We start from the raw sequence: 17,294 nt of genomic DNA, 5'->3' as shown, positions 1-17,294 counted from the left end.
AGTAATGACCTACAAAAATTTCTTGGTTTTCTAGTTACTAAAAATGAAGAAGCAAAAGGATATTTTTAAAAATGCCATTCATGAGGGCATCAAAAAGAATAAAATACTTAGGACTAGGATTAGCCGAGTAGGTGAGAGGCTTACAAACTGAGCCAGAAGGAGTTCCTCAGGCTGGGATGGGCCCTGGTCTCTGAGGCCTGTCTTACCTGTGCAGAGAGAGGAGCATGAGGAGAGCAGGGGTCCAGGCCATGGTGCTCACAGCCGCTGCTCACGACACAGAGCTGGGGCTGGGCTGCCCCACTCCTCTCTTATGCCTCCCCACTGGCGCCACAGAGGAGGGGCTGTCACGCAAATGTGTCCCCACCCACTGCCTCTCCCGCATGACCCCTGACAGGGTCTGGGGCCCTTGCAATTTTTCTTTTTGCAGAGAAAAATTAAAGCAGATGAAGATAAGGGAAAGGAGACCCGTGTTCATAGATTGGATGACTTCTTACTGTGAAGGTGTCGATCAATCCTGCCCAGTTGATCTGCGCGTTCAAAGCAACCCCATCATATGTCCGCGGACACTCGGGGATGTGGCCTGTCCTGTGGGGTGATGTACTCTAGGCGTCATGAACGTTGGGAGATCTTGGAGTCTCTGACCTGTGCTTCCTTAACACTCTGACACCTCAGGGTCTTTGCGGGGACCCGGGGTTCAGACCCTAGCGTGTCCTCCGGGATCACCTTCACCCCTGCTGGCCTGGCTCCCCCGCTCCAGGGACCCGGCCCCTGTCCTCGATCCCCATCCTCCCCCTGTGTCTGGTACATGGGAGACAGTCCTTAAATATCCTCTAGAGAATGAATGGCTGGCTGGCTGGATGAATGAATGATGCAGCTAAGTCCCCCATCGGGTGGTGACTTACAGCCCCTGTGTCCTTCCTCTAGCGGAGGACATGAGTCCCTTGTCCTGAGTTTTACTAACATGTTTCCAGGCTTTCCTACCATGGGTCTTTATGTGACAAATGTGCACACACCCACCCCCCAGTCCCAACCCCTGCCCTTGCAGCTGCCCTCACCTGTGTCAGTCGGGCATCCACCTGACATCTGGACCACCCGTTTCTGTCCCACGGCCTGGGGTCAGCTGGTCACCACCCTGTGTCCCTCCTCAGGCCACGTGCCATGTCACCCCTTCCTGTTTCCTCTGTGTCCTGTTCGTCCAGTCTTCCCAAATGTCCCCTGGCTGGGTCTCTCTGTCCCAAGTTCTGTCCTAGAGTTTTACTCAGAGCTCGGTCTCTATCTGGCCCCACTGAGGACCAGCACCGCCGGGATTGAAGATCTCCCAGCACACGGGGAGGTGGCAGGACGGCCTGAGGGGGTCCCTGCTGGGTGCCCAGGCCCTGCTCCATCCCCAGCCCTGAGCCCCAGGGTGTGTGCAGTCTCCTCCCTGACTTGCTCTGGAAGGACCAGCGTCCCCTCCTTCTGGGTCCTCCTCTGTGAGCGTCCTTGTCCCCTGGAGCTCCTGCTCACAGCACCAGGGCCAGCCCGCCTCCTCTGAGCCCCCGCGTGGGCAGATCCGCTGTGCTCCCTGTTCCCTGAGTCCGGTCCTCAGCTCCGCAGCTGTTCCCACGCCCTCCTGGATCAGGATGTCGCGTGTGCCTCCCGCTAGACCGCCGCCCGCAGAGCAGGGACCCGAATCAGTGAGGCTACACCAGGACCACACCTGCCTCGTGCCCCGTAGGGAGGAGTCACGTGTGGGAAACGCAGGGGTCAGGGACACAGGTGACCGTGAGATTGTGGACCAGAGCGAGAGGAGGAGAGGTTGGCCCTGGGACCAGCAGGGGGCGCTGTGCGGCCATCTCTGGTGGATTGGGCAGGACAGGGGCGCCCAGCTGGGCAGACCTCCTCTGCTGGAGGCCCAGGGCAGGGCCCTCTGCTTCCTTTGGGGAGGGGGCAGCTGTGTCCTCTCTGGGCCTGGCCGAGTCCCCTGCACGTGGCCCGTGTGTGGTCCTGGAAGCTGCCTCCTCCCCGCCCCGACTCATGGGGGAAACTAGTGCATCAGGCAGGTTCCCTGGGTCCAAGGGCCCCAGACCTGTCAGGTGTCATGGGGGAGAGGCAGTGGGTGGGGACACATTTGCGTGACAGCCCCTCCTCTGTGGCGCCAGTGGGGAGGCATAAGAGAGGAGTTGGGCAGCCCAGCCCCAGCTCTGTGTCGTGAGCAGTGGCTGTGATCACCATGGCCTGGACCCCTGCCCTCCTCATGCTCCCCTCTCTCTGCACAGGTAAGACAGGCCTCAGAGACCAGGGCCCATCCCAGCCTGAGGAATTCCTTCTGGCTCAGGTCACCGAGTAGCTGCCTCCTGTCCCTTCTCCTCATCTGATGTGTCTGTGTCTGCAGGGTGCCTCTCCCAGCCTGTGCTGACTCAGCTGCCCTCCCTCTCTGCATCTCTGGGAGCATCAGCCAGCCTCACCTGCACCCTGAGCAGTGGGTACATTGTTGGCGGCTACCACATATTCTGGTACCAGCAGAAGCCAGGGAGCTCTCCCCGGTACCTCCTGAGGTTCAAGTCAGACTCTGATAAGCACCAGGGTCCCCAGATGCTTCTCTGGGTCCAAAGATGCCTCGGCCAACGCAGGGCTCCTGCTCATCTCTGGGCTGCAGCCCGAGGACGAGGCTGACTCTTACTGTCAAGTGTATACAAGTGGTGCTGAGCACCGTGACAGAGACAGATGGCGAATGGGACAAAAACCCTGGGCCCCTCGTTTCCAAGCTTTGACACGTTTATTGAGGTAGTTAATAGCTTTACTGATAAGATCAACAGAACATTTCTGATGTAGACCGGTGCCACACTAGAACTCTCTACTGTCTATGGAAAATGTCCGTGACAACTCTAGAAAGTTTAAACGAACATACTAAAATTTATACCAAAACTGATAATTGAAAAATGACAGTCACTTACATGCAGAATTCAGGACATGTTTCCAATAGTAAAGAGCAATGGAACAGAAGGTGAAACCCATCCAGAGGGCAATCCATGGTACCACACATTTCCTAGGAAAGATGTGTGTGTGTGTGTGTGTGTGTGTGTGTGTGTGTGTGTGTGTGTGTGTGTGTGTGTAGAGAGAGAGAGACAGAGAGACAGAGACAGAGAGAGACAGAGAGAGACAGAGAGTAACCCCGTGCTCATCCTGGCCCCCAGGCTGTGCTTTCAGCCTCCAAATGAGAAGGCCAACTGCAAACATAAGGCGTTTGACATGTCTCTACTGCAAGAGTGAGATTTCACCAGATATCAGTGTCAGCGCTGCAGGAACCAGCAATGAACCTGAATGTAGAGACTGCGTGGTGTGAATGTGTGGCTTTGAAAATAAAATGGCATCAATGGGTCAAACATGGATGTAGCCTTGGGACCTCTGTAGACGGGCACTCAGACATTTTTTTAAGTGTTGTATTCCTTCATTTTTTCAGAGTCCAGCAAAGTATCCGTGTTGGTAACAGAATTTTGATGGTTCACCCCAGTTGGAAATGTATGTATTTCTTGTAAAGAAATATTAGAAGGATTTTTAAGAGGCTTTTTTTGGACATTGCATCACTCTGGATCCCAAAATAAGTCTCCTTGTCCCTTATGAGAGCTTTCTGAATCATGATGTTAATTTCAAAATAAACTGTGCCAAAAACCTTAGAACGGGAGAAGAATAAAGTTTTATAAAATTTCTCGGTACCATAAAATGTGCTTGAAATGTTACACTCCTTTTAAAAGTTTTCCAGCTTAGTAATTCCAGAATCTTCCCTTGTGTTGAATTTAAAGGTGAGAGAGTTTGCGTGGCCGTTTCACCCTTTTTGAAGTGATTTTCCTTCAATAATCAGTATATAAACGTCATGATGCAGTGACCCACAGCGTGGCTCTAGCCAACTGTCAAAAAGATGCTCACTGAACGTGCATCTTTCAATCTGTGTTACTGCAGTTTCACATTCTGACTCCTATTTTGTTTCAAACAATTCACCAGTGTAGATGTACGACCCATGGAGGGAAATGGATTCAGTATTTGTTTATTTTCATACCAACACCACCATGGGAAATTACCCGTCGGGTATTTTTTTCACTTACTAGAATTTCATTTTAGCCACGCCCATAGATACGTAGGGGCATTTCATTGTTGTTGTAATACACATTCCCTAATGAGAAACAATGCTGAGCCTCCTTTCCTGTGCTGATTTGCCACCTGCATATTTGGTTGGCTGAACTATCCAATCTTGAGAGGCTGACTTCCTTTCCCCGCTCCCTCTGCTCATAGACAGAGGTGGGGACCAGTCTCATACACCAGGTCTGACACGGACCCCTCTTTCACTGTCTATTTCTCCACCACAGGCATCCTTCAGACCCTCAGGTGCTCTTGTTGGCTGATCTGATTCCAGGTTAGTCCTGAGACTGAAACCGTGTACAAGCCCCTGTGTCCATGTCTTTTGAAGTAAAATGCTGACTCAGGAGTGAATGATTGGGAAACGTGAAGATGGAGAGACAAAGAATAGCTGTTGGGCTGGGGAACTGGTATCAATTTAGACTATAATTCTGCCACATCACAGAATCACCAAACTCCCAGTTCCTGCAGAATCACCGAAATCCCAGTTCCCTGAAAGATGAAGGTAGATAAAGGCCTGACACACATTCCTAAGTTGTTTGTACAGGAAGCAGACCCCCACCAGATGAAAACTGCTGACCACAAGCACATAGACCCTAGACTGGTTGGAACCAGAAGGTTGATGATGCTTGAAACGTCACCTTGATGCCAACCAATCCGAGAATTGTCCACGAGCTGATTATGCCCTGATCCTTGAACACTATAAAACTCTTCACTATCCGCTCCAGGGTGGGTCACACAGTCTTGAGGGCATTAGCCCGCTGTGGCCTCCTTGCCTGGCAAAGCAATAAAAGCGACTCTTTTTTACTTCACCCAAAACTCTGTCTCCGCGTCTCTATTTGTCACTGGTGAACAGAGGCTGAGTTTCAGCAGCAAGACGTTGGCTCAAGACAAGTCGTCTGCTGTGTGTCACAGACCTTGTCTCCAGGGTCCAGAGTCCTGCACGGGGCAGAGTGAATCCCCAGCCTCTCCCCAGCGCCCCCGTCCATAGCCCCCCTGGGCCCATCACACCAGATGCCTCTTCTGGGGTCCTCGCTTTTCTGCGTCTGCAGAGATGTTCTCATTCTCTTCCCCCTTGAGGACCCCCCATAAAGTGAGGATTGACGTGACTCAGGATGCAGCCTGAGTGGGAGGCAAACTATGCTTCTCACCTTCCAAGGCTCTCTTCACCCTGGGCAGGTGGCCCAGACTCCCCTCTGCCCCCCTGGCTCCACCATCTCTACTTGGTCACCAGCTGTTACCTGTACTAGTCACAGTCGGCAGCTAGTCCCTCAGTGGGGAGACCTCTGCCATCACTTCTGCACCAGCACTGGCCTGTCTGAGGCTGAAATGTCCTTTTGGATCTTTAGGAAGAACTGCTGGTCCTTCCCATCAATGCTACGTCCTCACCATTGACATCATTTCATTCACTGACTTTCTACTATTTGCAGAATAATTGAATAATAATGGAGCTAAAGGTCACCCTCGCCTGTTCCTGATCTTTAACCACCCTAAAATCCTGGCTTAGGGACTATGTTATCTGTGTGTGTGTGAGATAGTGTGTATTATCATATTATAAAGGTATCTGTCTGTTTGTATTTTTATGTGGATTTTTTTAGGAATTGCTGTTAGGTTGGGTCAAAGTTTCTTTCGTGATCATTTAAGACAATAATATATTGTATTATTATTGGTATTATATTAAAGCATTTCATAATAGGGAACCCAACTTGTATCATGGGAGTAAAAGTATCAATTGATTAATCTAGTAAGAAATCTCTGTTCATATTTTATTTAGAACATTTTCATCAATATTTAATGTTACTATTCTGTAATAGTTTTGTGTAAGGAGTCAGGTGCTTTCATCACTGTTATATGTTTTCTATAAGAACTAGGAAATTGTATATTTTTTCAAACTTTGAGAAAAAATATGAAGCAAATAAGTCGGAACCATCTGATCTCTGAAGTTCTGTTCAATGTTTCCTGTGAAACTATCTGTATCTTATGTCATTCTTTGGAGCAGTTCCATAAAATTTTCTATTTTCTAAGGAAATCGGTCAGTTACTCATGTTATATCTGATATAGACAATGTTGTACCTTACTAGGCAATGATGCATTTTATAGGTGTTTTTACTTTACATTTTCTGGGATTCTTTTTCCCACATAAAACCAGCAGGGTGAGCTGTGGGACTGCCCTGGATCCCTGCACAGCTGCTCAGGGAGGATCTTTCACTCCAGGAGCTGGGTCTGGGGGCGGGGCTCTGGGTCTGCCCCCAGACAGAGCCCCTACCTCTGTGACCCAGGACACAGGTGAGTGACACTGGGGGTTCAGCGCTATTCTCTGGCTCCTGGCTTGTCCACACGGCCTCCTTGGTCACCTCTGGGCCCCGTCCTGATGAGGAGGCCGATTATCACATATCTAATCACTACCCACCACCACAAGGGACTCCTGTGCTCTGGGGAAGTGAGATAAAAATCTGCCCTCCACACCCCTGTCTGACCCTGACTGTGACCGACGCCAGCTCAGCTTTGGCCTCTGCTGTCACTTGTGCTGTTGAATCCCGAGACTCATGCTTTCATCCTGTCCATCTTTATGGCGTCAGTGAAAATGTCTCTATTCCTTACTGGTCTCTCAGTACAAACACAATGACTGTGGGCCCAGATACGAATGATCCACCACAGGTACGGGGCAGGATGACGAGGAAGCAGAGGTCCAGCATCTGTGCCCTGGGAGACCCAGGGGGCCTCTGCCAACCCCCTGCATGTCCCTCTCCTGGTCCAGGCTCTGTGCTCCTGCCCTGAACCCTGACACCTAAGCAAGCTGGGTTCCCCCCTTTCCTGGAGCTTTCACTCTGAGGAGCTCCTCGTCTCCAGGTCCTGGGAGACCCTCCGCATTAAGGACACGGCTTTCAGACCCGTCACTTGCTTACTTTCTCCTCTTTCGCTTCATGACCTGTCATACCTCTCCCCCTCTGGTCCTTTGTTTGGGGTGATATTGGATAAATATCACTATTTTGGACACAGACCTTATATACCCACCCCTATTAAATCTATGGAGTTTAACAAATGAACTTGACCCGGATCCAATAAGTTCAGGTAACAGGACATAAGGGTTTCTAAGTCCAGCAATGCAGGGGGAAGCCCTGGAAAGGATGAGAGTGCCATTTATAGTCACAATCTTTTTTTGGTTTTTTTGCGGTACGCGGGCCTCTCACTGCTGTGGCCTCTCCTGTTGCAGAGCACAGGCTCTGGACGCGCAGGCTCAGCGGTCATGGCTCACGGGCCCAGCCGCTCCACGGCATGTGGGATCTTCCCGGAGAAGGGCACGAACCTGTGTCCCCTGCATTGGCAGGCGGACTCTCAACCACTGCGCCACCAGGGAAGCCCTATAGTCACAATCTTTATATCAAACATTTTACTGAGAAAGATTATGAAACTAGACTAAAAATATCTTAAATACATCAGAGTCCCAAATAAATACTGTCAGTATCATTCAGCGGTTAACGAGACCCATGGAAGTAATCAAGAAAAAGACACGTTTTCCGCGAGAACATCATATTCTCACAGCAAAGGCAGAAATGAGAACAGAGACGTGCAATCAGGGCTGGGACGCTACCTGGAGACCTTACAAACACAACAGCAACCACATATCAACCTGGGAAGGTGATTCAGACAGAATCATGACCAGGTATGACCCACGGGTACTCTGGGAATTTTAAGCCTGACACTTGATTCAAGGTGGTTATGTTCTGGTAATGAATCCGGGAGCAGGTCAGATCAAACTCAGACATCAGGGAATCCTGAAATTCCTGGCACATCAGGATTCCATTTAGGGGTATGGAGGTCATTAGTGACCTGGAGAAATTAATATCTCAGCCCCAAACTACACAGAGGGGACACATTCTACTGCCCTGAAAGGTGACATCAGAAAGATCCAGCTGCCAGTGTCAGAAAGCCCTTCCAGGAGGCCGCATGTGTGAACTGGGGAGGATGTGGGTCTGAGTCCAGCAGCGGGCACTGCGGGCCTGGTCCTGAGAGCTCAGGGTCCTGGGCCAGGCAGGCTGGGAACACCCTCCACTGGCTCTTGCCCATGTGGGCAGCAGTGTCCTCACTGGAGGGTGACTTTCTTGCACCTGGGCCCCAAGGGGACATGAGGGCTCTCAGCTCTGAGTAACACGCTGGCCTCTTATTTCCTCCTCCTCCGTCATGCAGTCAGTGCCCAGACCTGACGTTCAGGCAAAGACAGACGGACAGTCACACAACAAAATAAACTTGACCTCCAGTGATACCTGGACAGAGGCTAAGAGACCCCTCGGGAGGGAACTGTCTCCGTGACAACATGACCCCCAGGGTGTTCACGGCAAAAGTGTGATGAACGCAGGGGCCCTTTGTCACTATTTATGTTTTTTTTTCATTTTTTCACTGTTGTGTTATTTTCAACATCTTAAGTGAATTTTGGAAACTGAAACTATTTGTGTTTTTGTTCCTAATTCTTTGTTTTTCTTTTGTGTTAATACTCCGCCTCTTTTAAAAAACATGATAGATATGAATTGCCTATTTTCCCTACGCTATCATCAATACATTGGTATAATAGCAAGATAATTTAGTATGAATATTTTTCTCCTCTATGAGTTGAGGTTCTCAAACACATGTGAAAACAAATCATGTGAATTTTATTAAACAGCTAATTTACCAGCAAACCTAATACGAATACCAAATAATAATTTTATTAACAGTGAGTTAAACATGATTTTTACATTCTCTTCCCCAAATACTTAAGAAATTTGAACTCCCTGTTCATCCTTCTTACATCCCAAATCGCTTCTCCACCCTTCCTAGTCCTTTGGCTCCACAGCAGAATGTAAAGGGAAGGGAGTTTTAAAACATCCCATGGTGCTCACACATACTTGTTCACACACAGCGTTATTTTTAGTTCTGGTTACGTGACATGTATTTCAACTCTGTTTTCTATCATGTTGTGAGTTATCTTAATTTCTATGTGACATTGTGAATTTTTCTCCTAAAATTGGCAGTTACATTGAAGGGATGTCATATAATATATGCTTCTTCAAAAAAGGAGGCTGTCATCCCAAACCTGGCTGTGCAGCTCTACGTGTTGGCCCTCCCAGCCCTGGTCCCCACACCACTGCTGCTAGGACAGGGTCCAGGGCTGAGTCAAGGGAGTCCCCTGTCCCCTCACACCCCAGACATGGGCTCTGTGATGTCACAGTGGACTCACTACTGGAGGAGGAGTGACTGCTAAGCTCCTCCAAAGAAGACAAGAAGGGGTTTCACTGAGGAAGGAAGAAATGACCCAGGAATGGGGTGAGATTTGGGATGGACTAGATTCTGGGCAGGACGTGAGGACACCACATCTCCTCCTTTAGCTCTCAGGCTCTCCAGGGAAGACATGGAGGACCAAGGTCACCAGGGTCTTGCGGAGAACATTTGGTGAAAGACGTCACCCCTATCACTCAGTGTCTCATCCCCACTCTGTCCCCGGTCTCTGTGAAGCCCCAGCATTTGCCTCCTTCGAGACCTCCCCCAGGGGACATCAGGGGACGCTGGGCATAGAGAGACAGGAAGCTGATTTGCATGAGGCCCCTCCTCCTCCTAATGGGTCGCAGAGGCATATAAAGGCCCGAGGACCCCACACTCCAGCCCAGGAAGCTGAAGAGCTGGCGTCCTGGGAGTGTCCCCACTATGGTCTGGATGATGTTTCTGCTCGGGCTCCTCACTTACAGCTCAGGTCAGGGGCCAGGGCTATGCATCCTTGGGGGCACCTACAAGTAGGGGCTCAGGGGACCTTGTCTCCATAACAAGCCCTGTCTCTCTCCTGTCAGTTTTAGGGGTGGATTCTCAGACTGTGGTCCAGGAGCCGTCACTTTCAGTGTCTCCAGGAGGGACAGTCACCCTCACCTGTGGCCATAGCTCTGGGTCAGTCTCTACCAGTTACCACCCCAGCTGGTACCAGCAGACCCCAGGCCAGGCTCCCCAAACTGTTATCTACAACACAAACAGCCACTCCTCTGGGGTCCCTGGTCACTTCTCTGGATCCGTCATTGGGAATAAAGCTGCCCTCACCATCACGGGGGTCCAGCCCAAGGACAAGAACAAGTATTATTGTGCTCTATATGTGGGTAGTATGTTCATGTAGTGATTTATATCCATGGGGAAGTGCGAAAAAAAATCCACATATGCTCATAGGGCTCAGCCCTTAGAGACAGGAGAGTTACGGATTAGAAAAAAAAAGAACAAACTAAACCCAAAGCTAACAGAAGGAAGGAAATAATAAATTTTAGGGCAGAGAAAAACCAAATAGAGAATACAAAAACAATAGAAAATCAAAACAAAACTGAGTAGGTTCCCTGAAAAGATTTTTTAAAAATTAGACAAACCTTTAGTCAAATTGACTAAGAAAAAATATAGATGACTCATATAACTAAAATCATAAAGAGTAAGCATTACTGCCAATTAAACAGAAATAAAAAGTGTTACATGAGAGTTCTATGAACAACTGTACACAAACAAATTAGATTCTGTAGATGAAATGGACAAAATTCCTAGAAATGTACAATCTACCAAGACTAAGTTATGAAGAAATAGAAAATGTGAATAGGCCTCAAACAGGTAGAGAGGTTAAATCAGTAATCAAAAACTTCCTAGGAAAGAAGAAACCAGAACAAGATGGCTTCACTGGTGAATTATACCAAAGATTTAAAAAAGAATTAACAAGTTCCTTCTTAGTGCAGTAAGCAGTGCATCAGTCTCATAAAAAAAGAATTAACAAAAATCCTTCAAAAACTCTTCCAAAAAGTTGAAGAAAAGTCCAAAACTACCTAGCTTAATCTATGAGACCAGCATTATCCTGATACCAAAGACCCTGCAAGAAAAGAAAACTACAGACCAATATACCTTATGAAAACTGATGTGCAAATTCTCAACAAAATACCAGCAAACTGAATTCAGTAGCATATTTAAAGGATTCTACCCCATCACCAAGTGAAATTTAGTCCTGGAATACAAGGATGGTTCAACACACAAAAATCAATCAATGCAATACACCATATTAACACAATACAGGAAAAAAAAAACCCCATAATCATCTCAATTGATGCAAAAAATCACTAACAAAATTCAATACCCTTGCATGATATAAACACTCAACAAACTATGAATAGAATAAGCTTACCTTAACATAACAAAGGCTACATATGAAAAACCTATAGCTAACCTTATATTCAATGGCGAAAGACAAAAAGCTTTTCCTGTACTCTCAGGAATAAGACAAGGATGCCAACTTAGAAATGAAGAAGTAAAATTATCTGTCTGCGGACAATACAATCTTATATGGAGAAAACCTTAATAATTCCACCAAAAAAAGTTAAAATATAATTCAGCAAAGTTGCAATGTACAAAACTTACAGACAAAAATCTGTTGCCTTTCTGTACACAAACAACAAATGTAACCAGAAAAGGAAATGAAGAAAGTAATTCAATTTACAACAGCATCAAAAGAATAAAATACTTAGGAATAAATTTAACCAAGTTGGTGAAAGACTTTTTCATGGAAAACTACACCACACTGCTGAAAGAAATTAAAGAACACACAAATAAATGGAAAGACATCCCATGTTCATGGACTGGAAGACTTAATATTGTTAAGATGTCAATATTACTCAAAGTAATATACAGATTACTTGCAATTCCTATCAAAATCCCAACAATGCATTTTGAAATGATAGAAATATGTGTCATAAAATTCATATACGATCTCAAGGGACACCTCAAATAGCCAAAACAATCTGGTAAAAGAAGAACAAAATTGGAGTTCTCGCATTTTCTGATTTCAAAATGTACTACAAAGCTACAGTAGTCAGGGGACTTCCTTGGCAGTCCAGTGGTTAAGACTCCATGCTTCCACTGCAGGGGGCACTTAGTTCCTGGTCTGGGAACTAAGATCCCGCATGCAGCACAGCACAGTCAAAAAAAAAAAAAATTTATAGTAGTAGGCCTATAGATAAATAGAATCAAATAAAGAGCCTGGAAATAAACCCTTACGTACATGGTCAAATGATTGTCAACAAGGGTGCTGAGGCCATTCAATCAGAATACGACAGTCTTTTCAACAAATTGTATTGGGAAAACTGGATATCTACATGCAAGAGAATGAAGTTAGACCCTTACCTTACACCAGATACAAAAAACTCAAAAGAAGATCAAAGACCTAAGATCTAAGAGCTAAAACAATAAAAATCTTAGGAAAAAAAATAGGAAAAGTTGTCACGATATTGGATTTGGCAATGGCTTCTTGGGTATGGAACCAAAAGCACAGGCAAAATTTAAAAATTAAAAATAGATAAATTGGGCTTCCCTGATGGCACAGTGGTTAAGAATCCGCCTGCCAATGCAGGGGACATGGGTTCGAGCCCTGGTCCGGGAAGATTCCACATGCCGCGGAGCAACTAAGCCCCTGTGCCACAACTACTAAGCCCCTGCACCATAACTACTGAGCCTGCGCTCTAGAGCCCTCGAGCCACAACTACTGAGCCTGAGGGCCACAACTACTGAAGCCCGCGTGCCAAGAGACCGTGCTCTGCAACAAGAGAAGTCACCCAATTAGACGCCCGGGCACCACAATGAAGAGTAGCGCCCGCTCGCTGCTTACCCTGCGCCCAGCAACAAAGACACAACACAGCCAAATAAATAAATAAATTTATTTTTAAAAAAATAGATAAATTGAACTTCATTAAAATTAAAAATGTATGTCAGGCCCTGCGGCTGCTGCCGTCGCCACAGAGAAACTGTTGGAGCTGGCGGCCTAGGAATGAATCTCTTCTCAGCCTCTAAGCTCACCTGGTCAGAATCCTTGGATGAGCCTGTGGGACCCTTCCCTCTAGCCCTGTGGTTTGGAACCAGTGGCTTTGGGACTGTAAGAGGATGGACAAAGACTTTCGGGGGCTGCTAGATTCATCCCTGATGGCATCAGGCACTGCCAGCCGCTCAGAGGATGAGGAGTCACTGGCAGGGCAGAAGCAGGCCTCCTCACAGGCTTTGGGCACCATCCCTAAATGGAGAAGCTCCTCCAGGTTCATCAAGAGAAAGAAGTTTGACGATGAGCTGGTGGAGAGCAGCCTGACTAAGTCCTCTACCCGGGCGAAGGGGGCCAGTGGGATGGAACCAGGGCACTGTTCGGGGAGTGAACCCTCCTCCAGTGAGAAGAAGGTGTCCAAGGCCCCCAGAACCCCTGTGCCACCCAGCCCAGCCCCAGCCCCTGGACTCATGAAGCGTGTGAAGAAGAGCAAACAGCCACTCCAGGTGGACGACCTCCTGCTCATCAATGCCGTGTTGCAGACCAATGACCTGACATCTGTCCACCTGGGCGTGAAGTTCAGCTGCCCCTTCATCCTGTGGGAAGTCTGGGAGTGCTGGTACACCCTGCTCTATGATCCTGTCATCTCCAAGCTGGCCTGCCAGGCCATGAGACAGCTGCACCCAGAGGCCATTGCCACCTTCCAGAGCAAGGCCCTGTTTAGCAAGGCTGAAGAGCAGCTGCTGAGCAAAGTGGGATCGACCAGCCAGCACACCTTGGAGACCTTCCAGGACCTGCTGCACAGACACCCTGATGCCTTCTACCTGGCCCATACTGCCAAGGCTCTGCAGGCCCACTGGCAGCTCGTGAAGCAGTATTACCTGTTGGAGGACCAGACAGTGCAGCCGCTGCCCAAGGGGGACCAAGTGCTGAACTTCTCCAATGCAGAGGACTTAATTGATGACAGTAAGCTCCAGGACATGTGAGATGAAGTCCTAGAACATGAGCTGACAGTGGCTGACCGGTGCCAGAAATGAGAGATTCGGCAGCTGGAACAGGAACTGCGTAAGTGGCAGGTGCTAGTAGATAGCATCACAGGCATGAGCTCTCCGGACTTTGACAACCAGACCCTGGCAGTGCTGCGGGGCTGCATGTTGCAGTACCTGTTGTGCTCAAGAGAGATCACCGTAGGCAGAGCAACCAAGGGTAATCAGACTGACATGGACCTGTCTCTGGAGGGTCCAGCCTGGAAGGTCTCCCAGAAACAAGATGTCATCAAGTTGAAGAACAACGGTAATTTCTTCATTGTCAGTGAGGGCCGGCGACCCATCTACATTGATGGATGGCCTGTGCTGTGTGGCTCTAAATGGCGCCTTAGAAACAACCCTGTGGTGGAGACTGCCAGCCTGTGATTCATCTTCCTCATCAACCAGGACCTCACTGCCCTTATTCGGGCTGAGGCTGCCAAGATCACGCCACAGTGAGAAGTGGTGGCAGGACCCATGGGCTCTCTCTGGCCTCAGTTTCCCCTGCCATCCCAGAGCCCTGGAGCTGGGAACTCAGGCTCCTGGAAAAACCAGAGGGGGCTGCGGGAGACTCAGCTCCTGGCCCCTTGATCTGAGCCTCTGCGGGAGGGTAGGGCTGGCCCTGGGGAAGCCCCTAGAGGCTGGGCCCCTCAGGCTTCCTTAGTGCCAGAGCCCCTCCCCTTCCCTCTCTGCAGAGGCCCCTCCCCTTCCCCCAGATTCCCACCTTTGCCCCGTGCCTACAGCTGATTAGCTTCAGACTTTTCCTTTATTATTTTTCTTTTGTAAATACAAAGCACTGAGTTCCACCCCCCCCAAAAAAAATGTATGTTCACTAAAGGACATTACCAACAGAGTGACAGGCAACTCACAATGGAAAAATACATATGTGTGTGTGAGTGTGTGTGTGTATAAAGCTTATATCTGATAAGGGATTAATATCCAGGCTATATAAAGAACTCAGCACCACCAACAAAATAAAATATGGGCAAAGACTTGAAGAGACATTTCTCCACACAAATGGGCAATAAGCATGTGATAAGATGCTGAACACCACAAATCATTCAGGGAATGCAAATCAAAACCACAGTGAGATACCACTTTATATTTACTTTTTATTTATGTATTTATTTTTTTTGCGGAGCACAGGCTCCGGACGTGCAGGCTCAGCGGCCATAGCTCACGGGCCCAGCTGCTCCGCGGCAGGTGGGATCTTCCCGGACCGGGGCAAGAACCCGTGTACCCTGCATTGGCAGGCGGACTCTCAACCACTGTGCCACCAGGGAAGCCCCCCACTTTATATTTAGAATGGTATTACCAAAAGCATAGAAAATAACAAGTTTTAGAAAGGATGTGCAGAAGCTGGAACTCTTGTGCATTGCTAGTGGGAATATAAAATGGTGTAGCCACTGTAGAAGACAGTATGGTGGTTTCTCAAAAAATTAAACCTAAAATTACTATATGATCCAAATTTCACTTCTGGGTAAGTGCCCGAAAGAATTAAAAGCAAGGTCATCAAGAAATATTTGTGCACCTATGTTAATAGCAGCATTATTTACAATAACTAAAGGGTGGAAGCAACCAAGTACCCATCAACGGATGGATGTATAAACAAAACGTCGTATATACAAACAATGGAATATTATTCAGCCTTAAAAAGGTAGGAAGTTCTGACACATCCTACAATGTGGATGAACCTTGAAGACATTCTTCTACGTGAAATAAGATGGTCCCAAAAAGAAAAATCTTGTATGATTCCCCTAAAAGAGGTACCTAAAGCAGTCAAATTCATAGACACACAAAGTAGAATGACGTTTTCCAGGTGCTGGGTGAGGGGACAATGGGCAGTTACTGTTTAGTGGGTATGGAGCTGCAGTTTGGAAAAAAAGAAGGTTCTGGAGATGGGTGGTAGTAATGGTTGTTCAATAATGTGAATTTACTCAATGCCACTGAACTGTGCACTTAGAAATGATTAAAATGGTAAATTTTATGTTATGAATATTTTACCACAATAAAAAATGAGGAAGGTTTCTATTGTGTGCAGTTTCCAAGATCAGTGGAAGAATACAGGACTGGGAAGGTGTGCATAAGTATCCAGGATATCCTTCCATTTATGCTGGCCCTGTGGTACCTTAACAGGCCAAGAGACTTGGAGTTGCCTCATTACAGGTGACTCAGAATGATGCCGTCAATGTGATAAACTGATGTGAGTTGGGATCCTGCAGAGTCTGAGGGTACCTAAGAACACCCTCAATTCTGACACCAATTGCAAGTTCAGTTTTGATAATTCCCTAGCATAACTCACTCAAACTCATATTTGTATTCATAAATATGGTTTATTACATCAAAAGGGTACAGATTAAACTCCATCAAAGGAAGAGGCACTTGGGCAGGGTCCAAGAGAATTCCAAGTTCAAGCTTCCAGTTATCTTCTCCCAGGGGAGTCAGAGACAGTGCTGGCTTCTCCCAGCACCAGTGTGTGGTCCTGTGCAGGGAGGACTGCAGACCAGGAAAGCTCACCCAAGCCTGGTGTCCAGAGCTTTTTGGTGGGTTGGTCAAGTATACTTTGTTGGCTTTAGTCTCCACTGAACTGGCAGAAAAACCTATAACCCTCAGGTTTTGGTCATTTTTAAAAATTCTCTAAAGTAAATTATTAAAATAATTCTGATTTAAGCCAGCTGTTTATTCAACTTGAGATTCTAAATTAATAACTCCAATAGAGTGAGTTGTTCATGAAACAATTCGTTTAGTCATTCAAAACACTTAGATAAGAAATTAAGATCGCGTAACGCTAAAATTAAATTACAGACGCTGGGGTGGGATTTCAACAACAGCTAGAAAAAAGAAGTATTTACAAACAGGACCGAGCAAAGAAGAGACAAGCAATGAATGTGGATTGGCCTGGGAAATACAGTTGCAATGTCAAAAATATAAATCAACAGTTACTAGTACTTGTTAAAGGAGACCACATGCCCTCAGCATGGGGAGGCCACTGGGAGGCGCTGTGAGTCTTCTCAGAGGACTTGAGAAAACCCCAGTGATTCAGATTTTTTTAAAAAACATTTTTTAAAATTTATTTATTTATTTTGTTTATCTATTTTTGGCTGCGTCGGGTCCTTGTTGCTGCGCGCGGGCTTTCTCTAGTTCCGGCAGGCGGGGGCTACTCTTTGTTGTGGTGCGCAGGCTTCTCATTGCAGTGGATTCTCTTGTTGCAGAGCACAGGCTCTAAGCGTGCGGGCTTCAGTAGTTGTGGCACACGGGCTCAGTAGTTATGGCTTGCGGGCTCTAGAGCGCAGCCTCAGTAGTTGTGGCGAATAGACTTAGCTGCTCCGCGGCATGTGGGATCTTCCCGGACCAGGGCTTGAGCCCGT

General features: G+C 47.5%; 2 pseudogenes; both read left to right on the top strand.

Moving 5' to 3' along the window:
• Window positions 1-2,212: 2,212 nt before the first annotated feature.
• On the top strand, window positions 2,213-3,252 carry LOC101274078 (immunoglobulin lambda variable 5-39-like; annotated as a pseudogene).
• A 9,614-nt stretch (window positions 3,253-12,866) lies between these two features.
• On the top strand, window positions 12,867-14,634 carry LOC101289368 (microspherule protein 1-like; annotated as a pseudogene).
• The last annotated feature ends 2,660 nt before the right edge of the window (window positions 14,635-17,294 follow it).

This window comes from Orcinus orca, chromosome 15, assembly GCF_937001465.1.
Source record: "Orcinus orca chromosome 15, mOrcOrc1.1, whole genome shotgun sequence".
Lineage (NCBI taxonomy): Eukaryota > Metazoa > Chordata > Mammalia > Artiodactyla > Delphinidae > Orcinus > Orcinus orca.
This window is presented reverse-complemented; position numbering and strand designations above follow the sequence as displayed.